The 6,305-nt window shown below is 48.3% G+C and overlaps 1 pseudogene; it reads left to right on the top strand.

The window, feature by feature from the left end:
- Window positions 1-2,480: 2,480 nt before the first annotated feature.
- On the top strand, window positions 2,481-6,048 carry LOC119283808 (annotated as a pseudogene).
- Window positions 6,049-6,305: the final 257 nt, after the last annotated feature.

The following is a 6,305-nucleotide window of genomic DNA, read 5'->3' as shown; positions in this document are numbered from 1 at the left end:
CACAGGATGACGAGCCGGAGCAGCGTGAAGCAAAGCACCAGAGAGCGTCTGGCAAGGGCTTCCAACATCCAGCCTCACCATCTCCGTGTCGTGGACGAAAGTGATTTCACGTTTGCCATCACTTGGATGAGTATCACCCATGGCGACCAACGTGGATACTGCCGTCAAGGTCATTGATGTTGGAGTTGTGTCGAATATTATATATAAGATATGTTACAGTTGGACTATGAGTTGTATTATGTTTAGATAGAATATTGAGTCGTGTTCTAGTATGACACATGTATCTTAGGCCTCTCATATATAGCGGGGCTAGATACACGACGTAACCTATGCTAACATAATAGAGCACAGGCACGCAAGGGGAGCCTGCGGCGTGTGCTGGCGCCCGGGTGGCCGGTGTGCGGTATTGTGACGTTGCCACGTGGAGGAGCGTCCGTAATCAAGCCCCGAGGATGTAGCCATATCGGCGAACCTCGTTAACAAATCTCGGTGTCGTCATTGTCTGTGATTGCTTGTTTCTCGGTGGATCGTTCGCGTACCTCAAATTTATTCTAACAAGTGATATCATGAGAAAAGTTCGATTTGAGGTTGCAGCTATTGATCTAGAGGTGGAGCAGAATTCGTTGAATTGATCGGTGGTCGAGTAGTGCGACCGGGCAAAATCGATGGGATGACAGGGGTTCTGCTCGTGTCAAGAAGCAATCGGAAGCGGCAAGAGCCCTGTTCGTATTTGGTTCAGCATGTGTCGGCGAGACCGAGTCGCTTGGCGACTTGCGGCAGGCGGAAGCAAGAGCGGCAGCCCTAGCAGATGGCACGTGCGGCGACTGACGAGCGTGTTGGTTGTGGTTTCGAGACCAGGAACGTGCGTGGCAGGCTATAAGGCCCAGCTGGGGCAGTCAGGCCCGAGGCCAGGTGTCAGCGCGCAGTGTTTTGTGGCTTGTTGCAGGAGCAGCCACGGTGTGGACCGTACGGGAGGCCGATGGTTTATGGCGAGGACGAGCTGATCTGGGAAGCTTCATGGCGTGAGATTTGTTAAAGGAAAAAAGGCCAGGTACGTGGAGAAGCTAAGCATGGAAAGACAAGAACAAGGAAATGTGTAGAGAAAGGGATTCAGCGTGGTCAAGTTTTCTGCACGGATGTTTTGTTTCTTTGGGTCAAGTTTGCTGAGGGCTTCGTGTGCGTACAACCTGGCCTGACACATAAGGCTCGGACGAGCCTCGAGTGTGTCGTGCAGGATCATGCAAACACAGGGCGTCAAGTAGTGTATGGAGTTGTGCGGACGGATAAGACGCGGGGTGGAGCATGGTTGCAGTCGGATAATTTCGGCTGGGTCGGACTGGATAGTCTGACGGATCGAGGTGAGTCGGTTGGTACAGAAGACAGTGGTAGGATCATCGACGGCGATATCGGAGCGTGATGCTAATGATGACCGACTTTTGGGCGTGAAAACACATGGCGCAGGCCCAAGGCTTGTGTGACTTCGACAAGACTATGGCGTGGGGTTGATTCAAGATGGTGTACACACGGAGTTTGAAGTTAACGGGACGCGAGGGGTGGACTGATCATCTACCATGGAGTCATGTTGAAGGTGGAGCTGGATTGAGGGGCTACGGTGTAAGGATACATGAAATCGAAGCCTATTCGGCAAGAGGGAAAAGCGAGTGACATGCAGTTCGGACTAGAGCCCAGTGGTCTGATGCAAGCGTGAAACTCGTCATAGGTTGGTGATGACCGGTGGTACTCTGTAGTGGGGAGTGAATTGCAAAAAATATCGACACTTCATGCAAGGTTTGCAGGAACCACACATTTACGGAATTGTGCCAAAAGTACTATTTTTTTTATATTTTTTATAAAAAACACTAGTTGACTGCTTTAGCTCATTTAATGACGATTATGATAGATGGAGCCCACTTTTGTTGACGTGGCGTAACGGTTCAAGACAGACGTTGTTATACGTTCTTTTTTGCCAAAAACTCCTTAAAAAACAAAACAGCCAGCCACCTCTCCCAACACTGCTGTCCCCTTCCTCCCGGCCTCGCAAGCTGCGCCGCCGTTGACTGATGTCCGAGCCGGTGAAGCACGAGCACGCCGGCGTGCGGGTCGAGGCCATCGGGTCAGCTCGGAGCGGTGGAGGCCGATGTGCGCACGGGCGGCAGCGGCGTCGGCCGCGACGGGCGCGAGCAGCAGCCGCGTCGGTCGCGCATGGGCGTGAGCTGTGGCGGCCCCGACCATGCGGGCATGCTGTTGGTCAGCTCGGAGCTTCGAGTGGTGGAGGCCGAGATGCGCACAGGCAGCACTGGCGCGGGCCGCGACGGGCACAAGTAGCGGCCGCGCTGGCGCGCACGGGTAGCGCCGCGCCGGCCGTGTGTGGGCGAGAGCACCAGCTCGGGCCACAAGCAGCAGGCGGGATGGGAACGAGCAGCAGCAGCCGCCCCGGCCGCGTGTGGGCGCGTGCCGTGACCCCATGAGCGAGCAGCGGCATGGACGGGAATGAGCAACAGCCGCCGCCGCACCGGCCGCGCATGGGCGCGTGCTGCGACGCCGTGCGCGAGCAGCAGCAGGGACGGGAACAAGCAAGAGAAGCCGCGCTGGCCGCATGTGGGCGTGAGCAGAGGCGCCGACGCCTATGCTCCAGGTGAGCTGCTCGGGTGGCTCGAGCTCGAGCTCCATCGGCCCAGGCGACATGAGTCAACGGTGAGACAAATCTAGGAGCCGATTACTTTTTTGTTTTTTGATTAAGAGGGTATTTGTAAAATTACAGGGTCAATTTTGTAAATCTAGAAAAACCCTCACCTAACAGTGTCTATCCTGAACCGTCACGCCACGTCGTCATTTGCGGGACCCGCATGTCATAATCATGTTTAAAACGGTCTAAGCCATCAACTAGTGTTTTTTGCAAAAAAATGTGAAAAAAATTAGTGCTTATTGGCACACTTCCATAAATGTGTGGTTCCTGCAAACCTTGTCTGAAGTGTCGATATTTTTTACAATTCACTCCTGCAGTGGGGGTCGAGTAGTGTGGTTTAGCGACCCTTGAGACTCGACCGGAACAGCAGAGGCTCGACGCGGTAATAGCGGCGAGGCGTGCGGTGCGCACGGGCATGGAGACGAGCCAGAGCTTTGGTGGTCATACACTGATTAATCGGATGAATTCTTGAACAGGGCCGTGCCCCGAGTTCATCTCGTCTAGAAGCACATACAGATGCCTCCGTTGTCTAGGCCATGATCTTGCACCACCATCATGCTCAGTGCGCAAGGCATATGCACGTGGATGTTGCCGGCGGCGCTGCATCCAGCAGGGCGTCTGACATGGGAGAGAAGGAGCAGAGATATACATTAGTAGTAATATTTTAGCACGAGGAATTTAATTAGGAAAGAAATAATAAAAAGTTAATTAGGAAAGAGAAACATTAGCGAATCATTTTTTTAGGGCTTAGCGAATCCATTTTGCTGGCAGATTTCTTGGCCAACAAAACCAGAATAATAATTAGAAAAGAAAAAAAATGTTTCCGTTGCTGCTTGCAGCATAAGAAACGGAAACTTGCGATTAAGTTCTTTCGTAATACAGCTCAATAAACCTGATGTGTATACGGCATACCTGATGAACGACCCATCTCCCAAACAAGAGCGACCATTGTTGCTGGAAGCTGCTAACAATTGATGAGCCGATGTCTCAGAAGGTGCATGTGGATGAGCCGAGCGAGCAGGCGACCGTTGGCATCCTCCGGGGTCTAAAGAAGCATTTCGAGGAGCATCATGGCATCAAAATTCAGGATGCTGCAATTGTTGCTGCGGCGCAGCTCGCTGGCCGCTATGTCACCGGCCGACAATTTCCTGATAAGGCGATTGATCTGATTGACGAGGCTTGCACAAGCACAAAAGGAGGACAAGCATTTGTTAGCCCTGATCATGTCGCACAGGTAGCATTGCTTTTCACATTACTAATATGCCTAATTGTTTCAATGTAATATGATATGCCTAATTGTGTCATTGCGCTTGAATCTTTTACTTTTGAAGGTTGTCAATCGGTGGACTGGAATTCCTGTCACGTCACTTGATGCAGAAGAGACTGAAAAGCTAATCCATCTTGCAGATAGATTGCACGAACGAGTTGTTGGTCAGAATGAAGCTGTCAATTTAGTTGTGCAAGCGGTGTTACGTTCGAGGGCTGGTCTTGATCCACCTGGACAACCAATAGGTTCTTTCCTTTTCTTGGGTTCGACCGGTGTTGGAAAGACAGAGCTTGCAAAAGCTCTCGCCGAACAGTTGTTTGACAATGAAAAGATGTTGCTTCGATTTGATATGTCTGAATACGTCAATTCTAGATCTGTGATGCGCCTCATTGGAGCACCCTCAAGGTTTAAGTTTACATTACGTGCACTTTCCACATTGCATTATCAACTTATGGTTTGTCATTCAATCTTAAGTTTTACTAATACAACCCACTTCTTTTATATATAACACCTTAAAGTTATCATGGTTACCATGATGGTGGACAATTGACTGAGAAAGTCCGGAGCCGTCCATACTGTGTCATCCTCTTTGATGAAGTGGAGAAGGCCGATCCCTCGGTATTAAATGTATTTCTTCAGCTACTTGATGATGGTGTCTTGACTGATGGCAAAGGTCGTAAGGTAGATTTCAAGAACACAGTCATCATTATGACCTCAAATCTAGGTGCAGAGCACCTAATTGCAGGAATTCGGGGTGAAAACACAATGAAAGATGCACGGGACCTTCTAATGAAAAAGGTTTGATCTTGACACAAATAGTACATATTCTCTGAAATATGTTTATGGCTTGAATTAATTGTTCATTTGTAGGTACATCAATATTTCAAGCCAGAGCTTCTGAACAGGTTAAGCCAGATTGTTGTGTTTGACCCGTTTTCGCATGATCAACTAATGGAGGTTGTGAAAATCCAAATGAAGAGAGCCACCACCAGGGTAGCAAAAAAGGGCATATCTTTATCTGTGAGTGACGGCGCATTGGACGTCATTTTGTCAGAGTCATACAACCCAGTAAGTATATGTTGTTCTTAACTATGGTGTGATCAAACTCCATTTTCTCACAATTGTGCATATTCACTCTCTAACGGAATCATACTTCTCCTTGCTACATATGGTGTGAGCAAACTGAGTTTTTTTTTCCTAATTGTGTCTCTAACAGAATCGAATGTGCTGTCTATTTGGTAGATGTATGGTGCAAGGCCCATAAGAAGCTGGGTAGAATAATGTGATGACAGTGATCTCGGAGATGCTTGTCAAAAAGGAAGCTAGCAAGGGCTCGACAATCTTCATCGATGTTGCAGACAAGAAGGGCCTGAAGTATGATGTGGTGAAGGACGAGGTAGCCGATGCACGTGAGGTGTTAGGCAACTCCCACGGTGATGATTTGACCGTCGATAGTCCCACGGTGATAACGTCCACAACTCCATCGCTTCACAGAAGATTGTACTCTCGTTTCGGTTTTGCTCTGAAATAGTAGGTTCTTCTCTGAAATAGTAGTTCCTTGTTGTTCTTTGTGACTTACTTAGTTGGAGAAGTCGATTGCCATTACCTTAACTGTCGACAGGACGAGAGAGCGAATGTTGCTGATTCTGTCAGATGGTTTATTGTTCCCTGCAACTCTCGTGCTTCCTGACTTTGCCAACCGAAAAACATTTTACTTGTTCTGTTTTCTGGGTCACACAGCTAATTTCATTCATCGGAAGGTGGTATAGAATGAGGTTACCTTGGAGGAAAACAAAGGCACTAGATAGATCGTGATTGAACTTAGCTAATCACCAATGGTGTGTGGTAACCTTTTTGTGTAACTTAGTTAGTTACAATATTGTTGGGCGATGCCAGTAGCTCGGTGCATCCGCTCCTTAAACAGAACAGTGTGCTTGACGCCATGGCCAACAGTTCCAGCTTTGATCGATCTGTCCTGCACCTGAAAGATAACGCAAATGGGCAGGTCCATGGGAAGGACCGTGTCCTGCCCATGGATTTCAATTTCAGTTTCAGAAAAATTTCAGCACCAACCGAAATCACTGAAATTCAGTGAATTTCAGTGATTTCAGTTTGCATTTCAGCCAAATGACCGAAATATTCACTTGAATTCAATTAAAAATTGAAAATTTAAAAACTATTTTGAAAAATATCGGAATTGTTGCGCTATACTGAAATTGCTGAAATATTTTGGATGAAACATAATATTTCAGTGTCTGCTGAAATTACTGAAATTCAGTGAATTTCATCGAAATCTCACTACTCCTGCCTGCGTGGGGTTTCCGTTTCCCCCCAAAAAAGAAAACAACTCTA

Source organism: Triticum dicoccoides, chromosome 4A (assembly GCF_002162155.2).
Source record: "Triticum dicoccoides isolate Atlit2015 ecotype Zavitan chromosome 4A, WEW_v2.0, whole genome shotgun sequence".
NCBI lineage: Eukaryota > Viridiplantae > Streptophyta > Magnoliopsida > Poales > Poaceae > Triticum > Triticum dicoccoides.
This window is presented reverse-complemented; position numbering and strand designations above follow the sequence as displayed.